The following is a 22,116-nucleotide window of genomic DNA, read 5'->3' as shown; positions in this document are numbered from 1 at the left end:
AGTTTGTAAAGTTTTGTGTAATACAGGGTCTGTTTAAGTCATTCTGTTGCATATGTGAGATGCTTAGTGCAGGACAGGGTGCAGGGTTAGGGCAGACTGGCCAGTCATATTATTGTATGTCTTAGTAGGAGAGATCAATGACTAAGTCAGTTATTGGTGCAAATATTACAGGTCTGAAAAAAGCAGCAATCCAGAGACCTCTTGAGTGAATTCTAGCAAGTAGGATAGAATAACCATTTTAGGACAAAGCCACTCTGTTCTGTACTGTGGGCTAGATGCTCATGAATTTGGTTCATCAGATATTAATCATAACTGGAAGTAGCAGGTGAGAGACCAGTATGTGGCTCTTGTCTCTAACCGAGGCAAGAATAGAGATCTGTTGTTCAGTCGTTCAGTTGTGTCCAGCTCTTTGTGACCCCATGGACTGCAGCACACCAAGCTACCTTGTCCTTTACCAGCTCTTGGGGCTTGCTCAAACTCATGTCCGCTGAGTCATTTATGCCATCCAACCATCTCGTCCTCTGTCGTCCCCTTCTTCTGCCTTCAGTCTTTCCCAATATCAAGGTCTTTTCTAATGAGTCCCCTCTCCACATGAGGTAGCTGAGGTATTGGAGCTTCAGCTTCATCATCAGTCCTTCCAATGAATATTCAGAATTGATTTCATTTAGGATTGACTGGTTTGATCTTCTTGCAGCCCAAGGGAGTCTCAAGAGTCTTCTCCAACACCACATTTTAAAAGTATCAATTCTTCAGCGTTCAGCTCTCTGTTATGGTTCAGCTCTCACATCCATACATGGCTACTGGAAAAACCATAGCTTTGACTATATGGGCCTTTGTTGATAAAGTGATGTCTCTGCTTTTTAATATTTTGTCTAGGTTTGTCATAGCTTTTCTTCCAAGGAGCAAGTGTCTTTTAATTTCATGGCTGCAGTTACCATCTGCAGTGATTTTGGAACCTGAGAAAATAAAGCCTCTCACTGTTTTCAGAGATCTGTAGGTTATCCTTAATTTACTCTTTTTTTTTTTTTTTCTATTTTTTCCAAAAGCCTTATAACACTTTTGTTTTGTTATGGGCTTCTGTATGCTGATTTTAAACATTATTACATTTAGTGCCCCTTTGTATCCAGGAGATTTTTTGGTTTACATTATTGTGCATTTTATTTATTCTCACGCCCTATTTAGGACATTGTAGTTTCAGCCATAGGACTGACCCAGATGTTCAGAAACGGCATCCAGAGAGAGATACCTCCAGGCACTGTTGGCACATAATGGAGTTATGGTTATGCTTTGTACACTTATCCTTGGGCATGTACTCAGGATTTATTTAGAGTAAATATATATTCTTTCCGGTGATTTTGCTTTTATTTCCTTAGTTTTGGAAATGTGATTATGCATTTACTAATGTTACAGGAATGATTTTGTCACACAGCCGTGAATATTTTATCTACCTAAATTGTCAATGAAAGTACTTTTTAACTGTTAATGATTTACAAAAAGCCTTTTTTATTGTTTAATTAGAGGAAATTAAAACAACTCTCTTAATATACAATGAGTTAATTTAATTAGTTGCTCATTTGGAAATAGGTTATTGATCCACTTTTCCTATACACAGAAAAATTAAAATAGCATAGTGTATCTGCTTTTACAAAGGAGAAAACTACATTACTCTAGGCATATTTTGTCCTTTGTGTTTTACAAGTAACTAAATGAATTTACTCTTTAAAAAGTGAGCCTTAAATAAATACAGTGACAGGCGATTACTTTGTATCTTTCTCACTGTTGAATAATAAAAAATAAATCTTTTTAATTGCTTGTTTTTAGTTATATTTATGCCCCTGAAAAAAATTGTGCTAATATATCATTTCAATTTCTTGTGAAAATATTTGTGCTACAATGAACCTGTGATGATGGGATTACCTGTGATGATGGGATTTCTGAGAGAATGATGGTAAGAACCTTCAGATGGTATGTAGGCTTACTCTAATTTGTTTATGATGAATAGGTGTCCCCAAACAGGGGCTGTGTGTGCTTAGTCATTCAGTCATGTCTGACTCTTTGTGACCCCATGGACTACAGCCTGCCAGGCTCCTCTGTCCATGGGGATTCTCCAGGCAAGAATACTGGACTGGGTTGCCATGCCCTCTTCAGGGGATCTTCCCAACCCAGGAATCGAACCCAGGTCTCCCACATTGCAGGCGAATTCTTTACTGTTTGAGCTACCAGGGAAGCCCAAATCAGGGGCTAATTGTCATTTAAAAGAAGATTATTTAAAAAAGGGTATATATATGAGGTGACAGATGTGTTAATTAAACTTGATGGTGAGAATCGTTTTACAGTGTTTATGTGTGTCCAATCATCATGCTGTATACTTTAAATATTATAATTTTGTCAGTTATACCTCATATTTGGTACTTAATAGGCCTGGTGGCTTGTTCTGATAATTTAGTCAGGAAATGGAAGCTCCTTGCTCTCTGAGAATGTACATGGTAAGAATATGCAGCTGATCTTTGATTTTTGATCTGTTGAGTCAAGTTACTGGCCATTTTGGCAATATTGGCAACAAATTGGAGCTTCAGTCTTACAAAGAGTATGAGTGTGTGACTGATTCTGGTGTATAAGCTAGGGGTTTCATATTGCCAGTGGTGATCGGATGTTTAGAATGCTTGCATTTACCTCTTATGATATGTGGACAACTCGACTCATATAAGAAGGAAGATGTATATGGTTGTTTGTTGCTCGGTGGTAATATTACCGTAAAATTCCCTGGTGGCCCAGTGGTAAAGAATCTGCCTGCTGTGCAGGAGATGCGAGTTTGATCCCTGGGTTGGGAAGATCCCCTGGAGAAGGAAGTGTCAACTCACTCCAGTATTCTTGCCTAGAGAATCCCATGGACAGAGATGCCTGGCATGGGGGTGCAAGAGTTGGATATGACTTAGTGACTAAACCGCCACTAAGCCACCACCACCATATATAGGTAAAGAACAAGGACCTACTATATAGCGTAGGGAACTGTATCCAATGTCTTATAATGACCTATAATGGAAAAGACTTTGAAAAACAATATACATATAAAGCTGAATCACTTTGCCGTACACCTGGATTTATTTATTTATTTATTTTTTATTTTTTAAATTTTAACATCTTTAATTCTTACATGCGTTCCCAAACATGACCCCCCCCTCCCTCCCCACAACATCTCTCTGGGTCATCCCCATGCACCAGCCCCAAGCATGCTGCACCCTACGTCAGACATGGACTGGCGATTCAATTCTTACATGATAGTCTACATGTTAGAATTCCCATTCTCCCAAATCATCCCACCCTCTCCCTCTCCCTCTGAGTCCAAAAGTCAGTTATACACATCTGTGTCTTTTTTCCTGTCTTGCATACAGGATCGTCATTGCCATCTTCCTAAATTCCATATATATGTGTTAGTATACTGTATTGGTGTTTTTCCTTCTGGCTTACTTCACTCTGTATAATCGGCTCCAGTTTCATCCATCTCATCAGAACTGATTCAAATGAATTCTTTTTAACGGCTGAGTAATACTCCATTGTGTATATGTACCACAGCTTGCTTATCCATTCATCTGCTGATGGACATCTAGGTTGTTTCCATGTCCTGGCTATTATAAACAGTGCTGCGATGAACATTGGGGTACATGTGTCTCTTTCAATTCTGGTTTCCTCGGTGTGTATGCCCAGCAGTGGGATTGCTGAGTCATAAGGTAGTTCTATTTGCAATTTTTTAAGGAATCTCCACACTGTTCTCCATAGTGGCTGTACTAGTTTGCATTCCCACCAACAGTGTAGGAGGGTTCCCTTTTCTCCACACCCCATCCAGCATTTATTGCTTGCAGATTTTTGGATCGCAGCCATTCTGACTGGTGTGAAGTGGTACCTCATTGTGGTTTTGATTTGCATTTCTCTAATAATGAGTGATGTTGAGCATCTTTTCATGTGTTTGTTAGCCATCCGTATGTCTTCTTTGGAGAAATTCAACATCCATTTATGATAAAAACTCTCCAGAAAGCAGGAATAGAAGGAACATACCTCAACATAATAAAAGCTATATATGACAAACCCACAGCAAACATTATCCTCAATGGTGAAAAATTGAAAGCATTTCCCCTAAAGTCAGGAACAAGACAAGGGTGTCCACTTTCACTGCTACTATTCAACATAGTTCTGGAAGTTTTGGCCACAGCAATCAGAACAGAAAAAGAAATAAAAGGAATCCAAATTGGAAAAGAAGAAGTAAAACTCTCACTGTTTGCAGATGACATGATCCTCTACATGGAAAACCCTAAAGACTCCACCAGAAAATTACTAGAGCTAATCAATGAATATAGTAAAGTTGCAGGATATAAAATCAACACACAGAAATCCCTTGCATTCCTATACACGAATAATGAGAAAGTAGAAAAAGAAATTAAGGAAATAATTCCATTCACCATTGCAACGAAAAGAATAAAATACTTAGGAATATATCTACCTAAAGAAACTAAAGACCTATATATAGAAAACTATAAAACACTGATGAAAGAAATCAAAGAGGACACTAATAGATGGAGAAATATACCATGTTCATGGATCGGAAGAATCAATATAGTGAAAATGAGTATACTACCCAAAGCAATTTACAAATTCAATGCAATCCCTGTCAAGCTACCAGCCACATTTTTCACAGAACTAGAACAAATAATTTCAAGATTTGTATGGAAATACAAAAAACCTCGAATTGCCAAAGCAATCTTGAGAAAGAAGAATGGAACTGGAGGAATCAAGTTGCCTGACTTCAGGCTCTACTACAAAGCCACAGTCATCAAGACAGTATGGTACTGGCACAAAGACAGACACATAGATCAATGGAACAAAATAGAAAGCCCAGAGATAAATCCACACACATATGGACACCTTATCTTTGACAAAGGAGGCAAGAATATACAATGGAGTAAAGACAATCTCTTTAACAAGTGGTGCTGGGAAAACTGGTCAACCACTTGTAAAAGAATGAAACTAGATCACTTCCTAACACCGCACACAAAAATAAACTCAAAATGGATTAAAGATCTAAATGTAAGATCAGAAACTATAAAACTCCTAGAGGAGAACATAGGCAAAACACTCTCAGACATAAATCACAGCAGGATCCTCTATGATCCACCTCCCAGAATTCTGGAAATAAAAGCAAAAATAAACAAATGGGACCTAATTAAAATTAAAAGCTTCTGCACAACAAAGGAAAATATAAGCAAGGTGAAAAGACAGCCTTCTGAATGGGAGAAAATAATAGCAAATGAAGCAACTGACAAACAACTAATCTCAAAAATATACAAGCAACTTATGCAGCTCAATTCCAGAAAAATACACCTGGATTTAATACAGCTCTGTATATTAGTCATACTTCAATTTTAAAAAATGTTAAAAAAAAAGAGTGCTACAGTCTTACAAATCATAATCACATACAGGTAATCACTTACCTCCTATCACCTTTGCCAAATTCTTTGAGTTAGATACAAGTCCCTGCTCACATTCAAGGGCAGGATTACTAAGAGTCAGGGATCATGGGTTAACTTAAGGGTGTCTGCTATAAAAGGGAAAAGAAAACTGGATGATCTTGCCCTCAGGATTTTGTTTTCACCTATTATAAATAACTTGAAGGCAGGATTCATGGTTGATTCATCCTGAATCTTTTGGTCTTTCCCATCACCTACCTACTAGATAGTGTTTTATATTTAGTCAGGACTCAGTTGGTACTTGTAGCCTTAATTAATTATTATCCTATAAAACTGCTATCAAAGAAAGTGGGTTCCCTTGTACTTGGCTTGACAGTCTGACTCTTTGAAAGTTGAAAGCCATTGTTTATGAGCTGAGACTGTTAAAACTTTAATTATTTCTAGCAATGTCTATTTCCATTAAACAGTAATTTTAAATAAATCCCTCCTTCTCAGAAAACAGCTATACTTGTACTCTATTTAAAGTTGAATACAGTTCCATTCTTCTTTCTCAAGATTGCTTTGGCTATTCGAGGTGTTTTGTATTTCCATACAAATCTTGAAATTATTTGTTCTAGTTCTGTGAAAATGTGGCTGGTAGCTTGATAGGGATTGCATTGAATTTGTAAATTGCTTTGGGTAGTATACTCATTTTCACTATATTGATTCTTCCAATCCATGAACATGGTATATTTCTCCATCTATTAGTGTCCTCTTTGATTTCTTTCATCAGTGTTTTATAGTTTTTCTATATAGGTCTTTAGTTTCTTTAGGTAGATATATTCCTAAGTATTTTATTCTTTTCGTTGCAATGGTGAATGGAATTGTTTCCTTAATTTCTTTTCTACTTTCTCATTATTCGTGTATAGGAATGCAAGGGATTTCTGTGTTGATTTTATATCCTGCAACTTTACTATATTCATTGATTAGTTCTAGCAATTTTCTGGTGGAGTCTTTAGGTTTTCCATGTAGAGGATCATGTCATCTGCAAACAGTGAGTTTTACTTCTTCCAATTTGGATTCCTTTATTTCTTTTTCTGCTCTGATTGCTGTGGCCAAAACTCAGAACTATGTTGAATAGTAGCGGTGAAAATTTTGTCTTGTTCCTGACTTTAGAAATGCTTTCAATTTTCACCATTGAGGATAATGTTTGCTGTGGGTTTGTCATAGATAGCTTTTATTATGTTGAGATATGTTCCTTCTATTCCTGCTTTCTGAGTTTTATCATAAATGGATGTTGAATTTTGTCAAAGGCCTTCTCTGCATCTATTGAGATAATCATATGGTTTTTATTTTTCAATTTGTTAACGTGGTGAATTACATTGATTGATTTGCGGATATTGAAGAATCCTTGCATCCCTGGGATAAAGCCCACTTGGTCATGGTGTATGATCTTTTTAATGTGTTGTTGGATTCTGATTGCTAGAATTTTGTTGAGGATTTTTGCATCTATGTTCATCAGAGATATTGGCCTGTAGTTTTTTTGTGACATCTTTGTCAGGTTTTGGTATTAGGGTGATGGTGGCCTCATAGAATGAGTTTGGAAGTTTACCTTCCTCTGCAATTTCTGGAAGAGTTTGAGTAGGATAGGTGTTAGCTCTTCTCGAAATTTTGGTAGAATTCAGCTGTGAAGCCATCTGGACCTGGGCTTTTGTTTGCTGGAAGATTTCTGATTACAGTATCAATTTCCGTGCTTGTGATGGGTCTGTTAAGATTTTCGATTTCTTCCTGGTTCAGTTTTGGAAAATTGTACTTTCTAAGAATTTGTCCATTTCTTCCACGTTGTCCATTTTATTGGCATACAACTGCTGATAGTAGTCTCTTATGATCCTTTGTATTTCTGTGTTGTCTGTTGTGATCTCTCCATTTTCATTTCTAATTTTATTGATTTGATTTTTCTCTTTGCTTCTTGATGAGTCTGGCTAATGGTTTGTCAATTTTATTTATCCTTTCAAAGAACCAGCTTTTGGCTTTGTTGATTTTTGCTATGGTCTCTTTTGTTTCTTTGCATTTATTTCTGCCCTAATTTTTAAGATTTCTTTCCTTCTACTCACTCTGGGGTTCTTCTAGTTGCTTTAGTTGTAGAGTTAGGTTATTTATTTGACTTTTTTCTTGTTTCTTGAGGTATGCCTGTATTGCTATGAACTTTCCTCTTAGCACTGCTTTTATAGTGTCCCACAAGTTTTGGGTTGTTGTGTTTTCATTTCATTAGTTTCTATGCATATTTTGATTTCTTTTTTGATTTCTTCTGTGATTTGTTGGTTATTCAGAAGTGTGTTGTTCAACCTCCATATGTTGGAATTTTTAATAGTTTTTCTCCTGTAATTGAGATCTAATCTTAATGCATTATGGTCAGAAAAGATGCTTGGAATGATTTCGATTTTTTTGAATTTATCAAGTTTAGATTTATGGCCCAGGATGTGATCTATCCTGGAGAAGGTTCCATGAGCACTTGAAAAAAAGGTGAAATTCGTTGTTTTGGGGTGAAATGTCCTAGAATGGAACTGGAGGAATCAACTTGCCTGACTTCAGGCTCTACTACAAAGCCACAGTCATCAAGACAGTATGGTACTGGCACAAAGACAGACATATAGATCAATGGAACAAAATAGAAAGCCCAGAGGCAAGAATATACAATGGAGTAAAGACAATCTCTTTAACAAGTGGTGCTGGGAAAACTGGTCAACCACTTGTAAAAGAATGAAACTAGATCACTTTCTAACACCGCACACAAAAATAAACTCAAAATGGATTAAAGATCTAAATGTAAGATCAGAAACTATAAAACTCCTAGAGGAGAACATAGGCAAAACACTCTCAGACATAAATCACAGCAGGATCCTCTATGATCCACCTCCCAGAATTCTGGAAATAAAAGCAAAAATAAACAAATGGGATCTAATTAAAATTAAAAGCTTCTGCACAACAAAGGAAAATATAAGCAAGGTGAAAAGACAGCCTTCTGAATGGGAGAAAATAATAGCAAATGAAGCAACTGACAAACAACTAATCTCAAAAATATACAAGCAACTTCTGCAGCTCAACTCCAGAAAATAAACGACCCAATCAAAAATGGGCCAAAGAACTAAATCGACATTTCTCCAAAGAAGACATACAGATGGCTAACAAACACATGAAAAGATGCTCAACATCACTCATTATTAGAGAAATGCAAATCAAAACCACAATGAGGTACCACTTCACACCAGTCAGAATGGCTGCGATCCAAAAATCTGCAAGCAATAAATGCTGGAGGGTGTGGAGAAAAGGAACCCTCCTACACTGTTGGTGGGAATGCAAACTAGTACAGCCACTATGGAGAACAGTGTGGAGATTCCTTAAAAATTGCAAATAGAACTACCTTATGACCCAGCAATCCCACTTCTGGGCATACACCGAGGAAACCAGAATTGAAAGAGACACATGTACCCCAATGTTCATCGCAGCACTGTTTATAATAGCCAGGACATGGAAACAACCTAGATGTCCATCAGCAGATGAATGGATAAGAAAGCTGTGGTACATATACACAATGGAGTATTACTCAGCAGTTAAAAAGAATTCATTTGAATCAGTTCTGATGAGATGGATGAAACTGGAGCCGATTATACAGAGTGAAGTAAGCCAGAAAGAAAAACACCAATACAGTATACTAACACATATATGGAATTTAGGAAGATAGGAAAAGAGACACAGATGTGTATAACGGACTTTTGACTCAGAGGGAGAGGGAGAGGTGGGATGATTTGGGAGAATGACATTCTAACATGTATACTATCATGTGAATTGAATCGCCAGTCTATGTCTGACGCAGGATGCAGCATGCTTGGGGCTGGTGCATGGGGATGACCAGAAAGATGTTATGGGGAGGGAGGTGGGAGGGGGTTCATGTTTGGGAATGCATGTAAGAATTAAAGATTTTAAAATTTAAAAATAAAAAAGAAAAGAAAAAAAAAATAAAATAAAATAAAATAAATAAATAAATAAAAAAATAAAGTTGAATACAGATTACCTTGTTAACTCAATATAGCAATGGTAAAAGTTGTCTTAAAAAGATCTTGACTCTTATGCCACATTGTTATGAGACTGAAAAAGATCTTGAATCTTATGCCACATTGTTATGAGAGACTAACGGCTATATAGGGTGTTCCTTCTTTTCATAGTGTTTTATTTCTTTGTCTGTCAACATAATGTTTTCTTTCCAAATCAGCAGGCAAAAGTAGCAAGTGCTTTTTATTTTTGTCTGTGAGAAAAATTACGAGCTGCCAGATCAAAGGAGAAGCATTTCTAACTCTGAGACTTGTGCTTCTAAAGAATCATATTCAGCACTGTAGAAATATTAATTATGTGTATACTTAATATCCATATGGCCCTAGGCAGACATTTTGCAAAGCCATGTCATTTGCAATTCTTTCTCCTTGGATAGATAAGGTGGAAGCTAGATAACTATAGAATACCAAAAAACAGTTTTATAGCATGAACTAACACAAGGTCAGAAAAATAAAATCCAACGAGGGGGAAATACACAACAAAGATTTTGGGTCTTTGTGGAATGGGGGAAGACCTTAGTAAGTCAATATTAATCTAATAGTAACAGAGAAACTAGAATGCAAGAATACAATATATGATAATCAGAGGGAGGGATGGTTCATGTTAAATGTGAAAGAGAGGCAAATATTCCCACTTATTAAACAAAACCATATAGTAAATGGTACCATGAATAACCAAAGAAGACACAGTTACCAAATGTGGTGAGGTCCTTAGATGCAGCTGTAATTATGCATATATGTTAGGAGGGAAAACTATTTAGATGAATTTTGGTATAGCTCTGAAGAGATTTTATTTTTATCTTTTGTTACCATCTATGCTAGGCAGAGTCTAAGATGACCTCCAAGATTCTCATTCTCTGGTGTGCTTGTTTGGTATGGTCCTCTTAAGTGGCTCCTATATAATCCTTTTCATTTTAATTTGGGCAGAACTTGTGAATATGTTGAGTCATCACACCTGTGATTAGGTTACAACTCAGTCCACTTTAATAAAAAACTTGGCCTGATCCAATAAGGTGAGCCTTTAAAAGGATTTTTCCTGCAGTTCAGGAAATTCAAAACTTGTCATACATCAACATGAGTTAGCATTAGAGGGCCTACTGAGGGGACCATGTAGTGAGGAATTGGGGGTGACATCAAGGGGCTGAGTGTGGCTTCTGGCTGACAACCAGCAAGAGAATGGAGGTCATTATTAACAATAGCAAGGAACTGAGTTCTGAAACAACCAGTGATCTTGGAGGAGGATCCCACACTCTAGATGAAACCATTGTCCTGACAGACACTGATTTCAGCCTAGTGAGATCCTGACCAGAGGACCCAGCTAACCCAGACTCCTTACCACAGGAACTGTGAGATGATGGATCTGTGTTGATTTAAGCTGCATGGCACCTTATATATAGTGTACATATCTACATTAACACTTTCCTAAACAAGCTTCATCTCTTTTCAGCTTTGTTTCTATACTCAGGTATTCTCTTCCCTGGAATGATTTCTATTATAGAACTGTTCTAGCCTTCATTTATGGCCCATCTCATGTGCCATCCCCTTGTTTATGGTTTCTCTATTTGTGTAGATGAATGCCATCTCTTTGTCCCCTGAATCTGTAGTGTTCTTTGTATCTTTGTCATGTCATTTACGTATTTTAATTGTAAAAGAATTATTTGTATTCATGGTTTATGCTTTTTGTTTTAAATTTGTTTATTGATTTGAATAGGAAATACGTATATTCAAATATTCCAAATATTTGAAAAGAATATTTCAAAATATTCCTTTGAAAGAATGTATGATGAAAAGTGTTTTTAGCCCAGTTCACCAGTCCCCTAGTCCTTTGGTTCAGAGGTAACCTTTCTTTTCAGTTTTTGATGTATCCTAGTGTAGAGTTTCTATACATCAGTTCAGTTCAGGTCAGTCTCTCAGTTATGTCTGACTCTCTGCGACCCCATGGACTGCAGCACACCAGGCCTCCCTGTCCATCACCAACTTCTGGAGTTTACCCAAACTCATGTCCATTGAGTCAGTGATGCCATCCAACCATCTCATCTTGTCGTCCCCTTCTCCTGCCTTCAGTCTTTTCCAACATCAGAGTCTTTTCATATGAGTCAGCTCTTTGCATCAGGTGACCAAAGTATTGGAGTTTCAGCTTCAGCATCAGTCCTTCCAATGAACACTCACGACTGATGTCCTTTAGGATGGACTGATTTGATATCCTTGCAGTCCAAGGGACTCTCAAGAGTCTTCTCCAACACCACAGTTCAAAAGCATCAAATCTTCTGTGCTCAGCTTTCTTTATAGTCCAACTCTCACATCCATACATGCCTACTGAAAAAACTATAGTCTTGACTAGACGGACCTTTGTTGGTAAAGTAATGTCTCTGCTTTTGAATATGCTGTCTAGGTTGGTCATAACTTTCCTTCCAAGGAGTAAGCATCTTTTAATTTCATGGCTGCAGTCAACCATCTGCAGTGATTTTAGAGTTTCCCAAAATAAAGTCAGCCACTGTTTCTCCATTTATTTGCCATGAAGTGATGGGACCAGATGCCATGATCCTAGTTTTCTAAATGTTGAGCTTTAAGTCAGCTTTTTCACTCTCCTCTTTCACTTTCATCAAGAGGCTCTTATAGTTCCTCTTCACTTTCTGCCATAAGGGTGGTGTCATCTGCATATCTGAGGTTATTGATATTTCTCCTGGCAATCTTGATTCCAGCTTGTGCTTCTTCCAGCCCAACCTTTCTCATGATATACTCTGCATAGAAGTTAAATAAGCAGGGTGACAATATACAGCCTTGACGTACTCCTTTTCCTATTTGGAAGCAGTCTGTTGTTCCATGTCCAGTTCTAACTGTTTCTCCCTGACCTGCATACAGATTTCTCAAGAGGCAGGTCAGGTGGTCTGTATTCCCATTTCTTTAAGAATTTCCCACAGTTTGTTGTGCTCTACAGAGTCAAAGGCTTTGGCATAGTCAATAAAGCAGAAATAGATGTTTTTCTGGAATTTTCTTGCTTTTTTGATGATCCTGTGGATATTGGCAGTTTGATTTCCGGTTCCTCTGCCTTTTCTAAATCCACCTTGAACATCTGGAAGTTCATGGTTCATGTATTGCTGAAGCCTGGCTTGGAGAATTATGAGCATTACTTTACTAGTGTGTGAGATGAGTGCAATTGTGCAGCAGTTTGAGCATTCTTTGGCATTGCCTTTCTTTGGGACTGGAATGAAAACTGACCTTTTCCAGTCCTGTGGCCTCTGCTGAGTTTTCCAGATTTGCTGGCCTATTGAGTGCAGCACTTTCACAGCATCATCTTTTAGGATTTGAAATAGCTCAGCTGGAATTCCATTACCTCCACTAGCTTTGTTTGTAGTGATGCTTTCTAAGGCCCACTTGACTTCACATTCCAGGATGTCTGGCTATAGGTGAGTGGTCACACCATCATGATTATCTGGGTCATGAAAATCTTTTTTGTACAGTTCTTCTGTGTATTCTTGCCACCTGTTCTTAATATCTTCTGCTTCTGTTAGGTCCATACCATTTCTGTTCTTTATTGAGCCCATCTTTGCATGAAATGTTCCCTTGGTGTCTCTAATTTTCTTGAAGAGATTTCTAGTCTTTCTCATTCTATTGTTTTCATCTATTTCTTTGCACTGATCACTGAGGAAGACTTTTCTTTTTATCTCTCCTTGCTATTCTTTGGAACTCTACATTCAAGTGGGTATATCTTTCCTTTTCGCCTTTGCTTTTGGCTTCTCTTCTTTTCTCAGCTATTTGTAAGGCCTCCCCAGACAGCCATTTTGCTTTTTTCATTTATTTTTTCTTGGGGATGATTTTGATCCCTGTCTCCTGTGCAATGTCACGAACCTCCATCCATAGTTCATCAGGCACTCCTGTCTCTCAGATCTAGTCCCTTAAATCTATTTCTCACATAGACAAGTATATTTGTATATATGACCTCCTTCTTATCTATACAAAACTAGCATAGTATTTATCCTCTCAGTTTATACTCTCTTCTTCATTATGAGATGTATGAAGAATCCATGTCTTTTTCTTTGTTGTATTAATCTTCTGAGATACCTTACTATTTAAGACCTCCTTATGACCAACCTAGATAGCATATTGAAAAGCAGAGACATTACTTGGCCAACAAAGGTCCATCTAGTCAAGGCTATAGTTTTTCCAGTGGTCATGTATGGATGTGAGAGTTGGACTGTGAAGAAAGCTGAGTGCTGAAGAATTGATGCTTTTGAACTGTGGTGTTGGAGAAGACTCTTGAGAGTCCCTTGGACTGCAAGGAGATCCAACCAGTCCGTTCTGAAGGAGATCAGCCCTGGGATTTCTTTGGAAGGAATGATGCTAAAGCTGAAACTCCAGTACTTTGGCCACCTCATGCGAAGAGTTGACTCATTGGAAAAGACTCAGATGCTGGGATGGATTGGGGGCAGGAGGAGAAGGGGACGACCGAGGATGAGATGGCTGGATGGCATCACTGACTCGATGGACATGAGTCTGAGTGAACTCTGGGAGATGGTGATGGACAGGGAGGCCTGGTGTGCTGCGATTCATGGGGTCGCAAATAGTCGGACACCACTGAGTGACTGAACTGAACTGATTATAATCTTTCCCACCAAACCTTTCATTGATGTTACTTATATTAACTCGTTTCATTTTGACAGACTCTTTGATTAAAATGCTTTCCTTAAAATGGACTCTAAATCTTTCTTAACATTTCATTGTTTGGGTGCCAAAATGTGTATCTAATTGATACACATGATTCTGGAGCCTTATAATTTGTTAAAGCTTTTACTAACTTATTTACTTCTTAACATCTAATTGTCTTAATTACGTCATTAAAAGTATTAACTCCTTCCATGCTTCCTTTTCCTCTCTTAACTCAGTGTATCCGATTCCCTTTCCTAATTGGTGAAATTAGAATGAGTGAAAAAGAAAAGTTACGTGGAACTATGATCCTGATGGGATTTAAAACCTCTCATGACTAAGTTCTTATCAAGTTTGTTTTTAAAGTGCATATGTGTGTTTCCTTCTTTCTCATACTGTCTTTATTCACAGTTGTGCTGCATAGCACATCATTCAGGAAAATACATACAGACAATGAGATTAGATAAACCAGCTATTAAAACCATTATTAGCAACTTTAGAAATTAGTGAATAAAGACTGGGTATCAAAGATTATGTGTTTATCTCTGAATTTTAGTTATGAAAGCCATCATTTTTCCTGTGTAATAGGATAACATTGATTTTATTGAATAAAAATTTGGGGACTAGTTTATTTTCCATATGACTTATGTATTAATGGTTCATAATAAATGTGCTCTCTATAATAGGGATTTTGTGATTTTTAAGAAAATAATAAATTTCAGCCTTCCTCCAACTGAGTTTAAGAAAATACTAAACTTAAAACTTTGTTTTATAAGTTATAAATACCAAAAAGATATTTATTGATGACCCCATTTTATAAATATTATGGTTTTCCTGAAAGTTTCACTGATCATAACACTTCATAGGATTTTTTATTACTGTATTATATTTTTTAATATAACATTTTTAATGGGACCTTATAGTGTTCATCAGATAACATGGAGCTCATTATGGTTTTTAATTGTGCTTTCTAATTTAAAAAGTCCCTTATAAACATTAGCAAAGAGAGAGTATTCCTGGGTAACCTTTGCATTTTAAGTAGCCTCAGTGTTAGTGATGTTTTTAGGGCAAATATTGAACACATGTAATATTTTGAATAATATCAATTTATGAAAGTTTATCAGTTTATCTAGTGAGTATAGAAACCACTTGAAGTTAATTTGTTCAATTATGTAAATTTCCATAATGATTTGCACACAATTGGGGTGGCTGAGAGGGTGAAGTGTCTCCCTGCAATGCAGGAGACCCAGGCTTGATCCCTGGGTCTGGAAGATCCCCTAGAGAAGGAAATGGCAACCCATTCTGGTATTCTTGCCTGGAAAACCCCAGGACATAGATTTTGGACAGAGAAAGCTGGTAGGCTATAGTCCATGGGGTTGTAAAGAGTTGGACACGACTGAGCGACTTCACTTTCTTTTTACTTTTCTGGCTCCAACAAACTGAAACCTAATTCAGATCAGCTTAGGCCAAAAAGAGAATTTATTTACTAATGTGACTGAGATTGAGAGGCAAGGTGAGGGTAAGCTTAAGGAATGAATGGGACAAGGGAGTTGGGTATTGTAAGCAGGGCCCTTTTTTCAGCTCTAGCTTTTGCCTCTGTGTGTTTACTTTATTCTCTTAGGCCTGATTACTGCACGTGGCTGCTGGTAAAAAGGGACTTCAGTCAACTCTCTTTCAGTTTCTAAATTGAAAAAAAAAATCTCATTTGTATGTGTAGCTTTTTATTGTCTCAGCTTGGATCAGATGTCTCTCCCTTCCCATTGGCCAAGCAACAGTGGCCTAGAGGATAGAAAGGATTTTCAAGAAGATTCCAGTTCATATTCTAACTAAATAATTAGAGATGAGGTAGGAATATTTCCAGTAGGTTGTGGGATGGAGGTTGGGGGAAATGAGGAAAGGGGATGATAATTGTAATACCTTTTGAGATGGGAAAAGGTTTGGAGCATGTATAGCTGTTTAGGAGAGATGTTTTAGCAAGAGTCAATAGGAGATCATTTGAATTATGTATTAGTCAGAGTTCTCCATAGTGACAAAATCAGTAGCATGATACACACACACACACACACACACACACACACGGTGGTGGTTTAGTTGCAAAATCATGTCTAACTCTTGTGACCCCATGGACCCTCCTCTGTGCATGGGATTTCCCAGGCAAGAATACTGGAGAGGGTTGCCATTTCCTTCTCCAAGGAATATTCCCCACCGAGGGATCAAACCTGCATCTCCTGCATTGCAGGTGGATTTTTCACTGCTGAGCCACCAGGAAAGCCCACATATATGCATAGTAAATATAAATATAAGGAACTGGCTCACATGATCAGGGAGGCTAAGTCCCCAAATATGTAAGGTGAGTCGACAAGCTGAGGCCTCAGAAGAGCTGATGATGTAGTTCCAGTGTGAAGATCAGCAGGCTTGACCCAGGAAGCGTCAGTGTTTCTGCTTCAGTCAAAAGCAGAAAAAAACTGATGTTCCTATTTGAAGGCAGGCAAGCAGGAGAAATTCTGTCTTACATGGGCGAAGCCCAACCCTTTTGTTTTATTCAACTGATTGGATGATGCCTACCCACATTAAGGAGGGCAATCTGCTTTACTCAGTCTACTGATTGACATGTTAATCTCATTCAAAAGCATCCTCATAGAAACACCCAGAATAATGTTTGACCAAATCTCTGGGCACCCCATGCGCAGTGAAGTTGACACATACAGTGGAACATCACAAGGTGCTACATGGTGGAATATGGGTTGGGCTGTGTTTTGTACTAAATAGTTCTAATATAGAGCAAGTTTAAATTATACTGATAAGCATTAGATACATAAATTGGAAAGCCTTGTTCTTCTGAATGTTTTTCATTTTTATTGTAGCCAAAACATATTAACACTTTATCAGCCTATAAAATGGGAAGATATTTGGAATGTGAAATGGAGTATGTAAACAACCGATCTTATGATACATGAAACTGGAGCCTACTGGCCTAAATACCTGCTTAAAAACCATCCATGTAGATATGGGATATAAATCTTCAAAAAAAGCGAATACAACTATTGAGGAACTTCCTTGGTGGTCCAGTGGCTGAGACTCCATGCTGCCAATGCAGGGGACAGAGTTCAGTCCTTGGTCTGAGAACTAGATCCCAGTAAGCCACAACTAAGAGTTTGCTTGCTTCAACTTAAGATACTACATTCAATTCAGTTCAGTTCAGTTGCTCAGTCGTGTCTGACTCTTTGTGACCCCATGGACCATGGCACGCCAGGCTTCCTTGTCCATTACCAACTCCTGGAGCTTGCTCAAACTCATGTCCATCGAGTCGGTGATGCCTTCCAATGATCTCATCCTCTGTCATCCCCTTCTTCTCCTGCCTTCAATCTTTCCCAGCTTCAGGGTCTTTTCTAAGGAGTCAGTTCTTTGCATCAGGTGGCTAAAGTATTGGAGTTTCATCTTCAACATCAGTCCATCCAGTGAATATTCTGGACTGATTTCCTTCAGGGTTGACTAGTTGATCTCCTTGCAGTCCAAGGGACTCTCACGAGTCTTTTCCAACACCACAGTTCAGAAGCATCAGTTCTTTAGCACTCAGCTCTTTATAGTCCAACTCTCACATCCATACATGACTACTGGCAAAACCATAGCTTTGATTAGATGGATGTTTGTCAGCAAAGTAATGTCTCTGCTTTTTAATATGCTGTTTAGGTTGATCATAGCTTTTCTTTCAATGTCTTACGCTGCAACTAAATTTTCTTCCAAGATCCTACATGCCACAACTAAAAAAGATTTTGCATCCTGCGATAAAGATTGACAGTCCCACATGCCACAGTTAGGACCTGGTGGAGCCAAATAATAAATAAATAAATAAATAGATACTAAAAAATATATCTATTGAGTTAAAGAAGTAGCTGAGAATTTCTTTGAATGTTAGATGTGATTAGGGAATATTTCAGTTTGTGAAAAATTCAAGTCAGCTTTACCACTGGGAGAAAAGGGTGCCTGTTAGGTGAGAATTATGTTACTAACTTTGTATTATGTTTTCACAAAAAAACTTCTGTTTTATTGTATTCAATGGGTAAAATCAATTTATTTGAAACAATTTACCTTTTCTTTTGCAATAAAAAATTTTAATTAGGTTATGTACATTGGTTTTTCAGACATAATGCTGTTGTACATTTAATAGACTATAGCATAACTTTTATATACACTGAGAAATGAAATAATTCATGTAACTCATTTCACTGTTGTGGTTTCGAATTGAATATCTCTGAGATATACCTGTGAATGCTGTAGGCTTTGCAGGTCATGTCTCTCTTGTAGATGCTTGATTCTGCCATAGATCATATGTATATGAATGGGTGTGGCTATTCCAGTAAAACTTTGTTTATAGAAGGAGGTGGGCCAAATGCCATAGTTTACAGATCCTTATCTGGTCTACTGCTCTCAGGCTTGCAGAGAAAAGAGGAGGGGAGGGCTGGATGGCAGATTAACCTAAGGGGCCTGGTTCAGAGGGCTCCACTTACAGGTCTGTGCAGCTTTCACACCTTTGCCATGGGACAGACAGGTTTGTGGATACCTAAAACGACTACTGCCAGCCCTGTTGCATGGCATAGAAGGAGCAGGTCAGCTCACCAGGCTCAAGGCTCTTTCCTTCAGCAACTTTGGGATCCCACCTAGCTCGCCTTTTTCTGTGCTCTTGCATCTTCTGAGTCAGAATGTCTCCAGTAAGAGATTGGCCCCCAAATTTCTCTTCCCTCCTCTTGTGAGGGACAGGTGGCCGACATGGTGACCAGTTGGCCATGGTGGCTCTGGGATCACTGAAGTTCTGTGTTTCTGTTACAGGTCCCCATTTCTCTGTTAGGTATAGCCCTAACATTCTCCAGTACATGTAACCCCAAACCTAGCTGTGTGGGGAAATGCAGATAGGACTGCTCACATAAGCATGGCCCACCCTCATCAATAGCCAGCCTGGGCCCAGGGCTCTTGGGGAGTGACTCCTGCTGTGAGAGCTCCCTGGGTACATGTGCCCCTTGGGCTGTGTACTTGCATTATTCTTTAAAGCTGCTCTGGGCTGGGCTTGCAGACTGTCTGTTTCGTTTGTTTTGACATGTGACACAACAGGCTGTGAATCATTGTTCTTGGCAGGGAGGGCAGGTCAAGGCAAGCTGACAGTACTGGGGAATAAAGCAGCGTTTATACTGGTCCCATGGGACCCCATAGTAGGAACATTCTGACACTAAGTCACTGTTGAAGGATAAGACCTGATGCTCATCGAAAGCAACCAGCTTCCCTATGTAAAAGCCATCAGGTAACTCCTCCAGGTACTTGTGGACCACCCTTGAGCTGGAACACTCCTTGCACATTCCCTTAGCTTTGAGGTTGACTGAACCCCACTCACAGCAGATGCCACAGTGCAAAACATCAGCACCCTCTTCTCTTTGACAAGTTCTAGATTTTCATCAAAGTAGCCAGGGAAATGACTGAATTTCCTGATGTCTGGGGCTAAGGAGCCCTAGAATTGTCCTATTTTGCTTTCATAGGAGTTTTTGTAGTCCCATAGGATTGTATCACTTTCTTCTTGATTTTCCTGAGACAGAAAATTTTCTATTTTGTGAAGTTCACCTAGGGATAAATGGGTTCCGGGCTTCTTGTAGGAGGTCTTATTGGGACTAATCCCCATGGGCACAATTTCTTCAAACTCACCAACACACAGTTCAGGAAAACAGTAAACTCTTCTTTTGCTGGTCTTAAAATTGTCCTTACACATGTAATCCTCAAACAGTGGGCAGTAAAGCATCAGTTCTATGTAGAGTCTGGTGGCTAATCTGCTTCCACCAACTGTCCCATTCATTCCTTCCATAGCAAAACAAATTAGTAGTGGCTCTCCAGAGTTCTATGATGAGCATTGTCAATCACATCCAGGCTCCTTGAGAAAGAGGTGAAGCCTCTTTCTGGTCTTGCCTGTGAATTGCAGTTGCTGACACAGAGCTGTCTGCCAGGCACAGACCCAGTCAGAATCCTTCAGGTCACAGTAGCAGTAATAAAGTAGCAAGTTCCCCTTCATCATTACCCTCCGTCATTCATCAGCTCATCAGGGCAAAAGCAGCCTATATCGGGGAGCCAAGCAGACACTTCATGGTTATGGGTAAGGTCCTCTATGAAAGGGTTCCTTTTGTCTGCAGACTCTAGACTCTTTGAGGTGCTCAGTGTCACAGCCAGCTGCTTTAAAGCAAGTGGTTTGGAAAATCTCATCAGCATGTTGTGTTGCCACATGTCTGTGGATGCTGATTGGGTCTGTAAGCAGTTGCTGATGCCACCATTTTTCTTTACATTTAAAAGGAGGTGCTGGAACTTCTTTAGTTTTGACAAAAGGGCAAATGCCTTTTTCTTTGCAAATGAGTATTTCTTCTTTGTAATGACATCTGACTCTGCTTTGAGTCTGCTACTGGGGTTGATAAGACTTGTGTCTTTCAAATCCAGGTTTGAAAACCTTAAAACACAGGCCTGCAGGTCATCTCCTTGGTCTGGTGGGGTGAAAGAAGCCATCTGGTTTGGTTTCATCAGTGGGCATATTTCTTTCAGTTAACTATGTCCTCACTCTGGAAGTTAGGCCATTGACCTACCTCTTAATGGGCTGATCAACCTTGCCCCTTCAAGATACTCTTGACAAAGCTTAACATTGTGTCATCAAGCACAGGAGAAATATTTATAGAGTCAAGCCCCAACATGACAAAGCAGGACAAAGAAGAGAGGATTTGGAGCTGAGATACAATAAGTTGATAACTAGCACACCCCAAAACTAGTGTTTATTTTGATTTTGGTGCTTAGGACCATGTGTAGATAGTATAAATTTAAAGCTGGAAGTCTTGAGGGTAGGTTATAGTCAAGAATTCTCAAGAAGACTATTTTCATTCTTCCCAGAGCCCAGGCCGAAGCACATTTCTTTTCATCTTGTATGCTAGTGATACCCAAGCAGATAGCCCATTGAAGGTACCAGCTTTCTACAGAGATTTGGATCTCATCTGGTCAAAGGCTGTAAAAACCCAATCTCATTGGTTACCTAACTGGAAAACCTTTCCAAGATAAATTGTAGGTAAGCTCCTGAGCTTATTGCTCTGGTTTGCAGTTTCATTTTTTTTTAGGGATTTCTTTCACATTCTCTTGAGCTCTAACTCCAGTTTTCTATCCATACAGGGCTTTATTTATTTGCTTTGTCTTATTTCTGTGCCCGGTGGCTCAGATGGTAAAGTGTCTGTCTACAACGCGGGAGACCTGGGTTCGATCCCTGGAGTTGGGAAGATCTCCTGGAGAAGGAAATGGCAACCCACTCCAGTATTCTTGCCTGGAAAATCCCATGGACAGAGGAACCTGGTAGGCTACGGTCCCTGGGGTTGCAAAGAGTCAGACATGACTGAGCAATATTTACTTTAAATTTACTTTATTTCTGTGCCAGTGTAAGCCTTCCTTCAACCACTCTCCCATCCTTTGTCATGGCCTTCAAAGACATCTATTTTAGGTGTTGAGGATACAACAAAAGAGACATATCCCAAAGTTCTCATGGAGCTCATCTTTTTAAAGGGGAAAGAAAAATAGATAACATATTACTCTATTAGGTGATGATAAGTGTTATGAATAAAAGTGAATTAGGATAAAGAAATAAAGTAATGAAGATGCTATTTCATAGAGGTCAGGTTAGGCCTTGCTGATAGGATGTTGGTTGTTGGTTAGTCGCTCAGTTGTGTCCAACTCTTTTGCAATCCCAGAGTATTGGTAGTGTAATGGCAAAGTCTGTAAGTGTTAATTATACATTTGTATAATGAGCAGTTCATATTGGTGTCCTAAGTAATGGTAACTCATAAACTGAGCTAAGAGATTGGATATTGCTTCAATAACTCAAATATTAATATGTTTTAAAAAGATAATGAGGAAATATCCTGAGG

General features: G+C 38.6%; 1 protein-coding gene and 1 pseudogene across 5 annotated transcripts in view; one reads left to right on the top strand and one right to left on the bottom strand.

Moving 5' to 3' along the window:
• The window catches only part of ANKS1B (ankyrin repeat and sterile alpha motif domain containing 1B), a 1,156,475-nt gene that overhangs the window by 37,876 nt on the left and 1,096,483 nt on the right, over window positions 1-22,116 (top strand). The gene's annotated exons all lie outside the window — the stretch shown is intronic.
• LOC106990180 (thiosulfate sulfurtransferase/rhodanese-like domain-containing protein 2) lies at window positions 18,991-20,722 on the bottom strand (annotated as a pseudogene).

This window comes from Ovis aries, chromosome 3, assembly GCF_016772045.2.
Source record: "Ovis aries strain OAR_USU_Benz2616 breed Rambouillet chromosome 3, ARS-UI_Ramb_v3.0, whole genome shotgun sequence".
In the NCBI taxonomy this organism is placed as follows: Eukaryota; Metazoa; Chordata; class Mammalia; order Artiodactyla; family Bovidae; genus Ovis; species Ovis aries.
The sequence above is the reverse complement of the archived record's forward strand: the minus strand, read 5'-3'. Positions and strand labels throughout refer to the sequence as shown.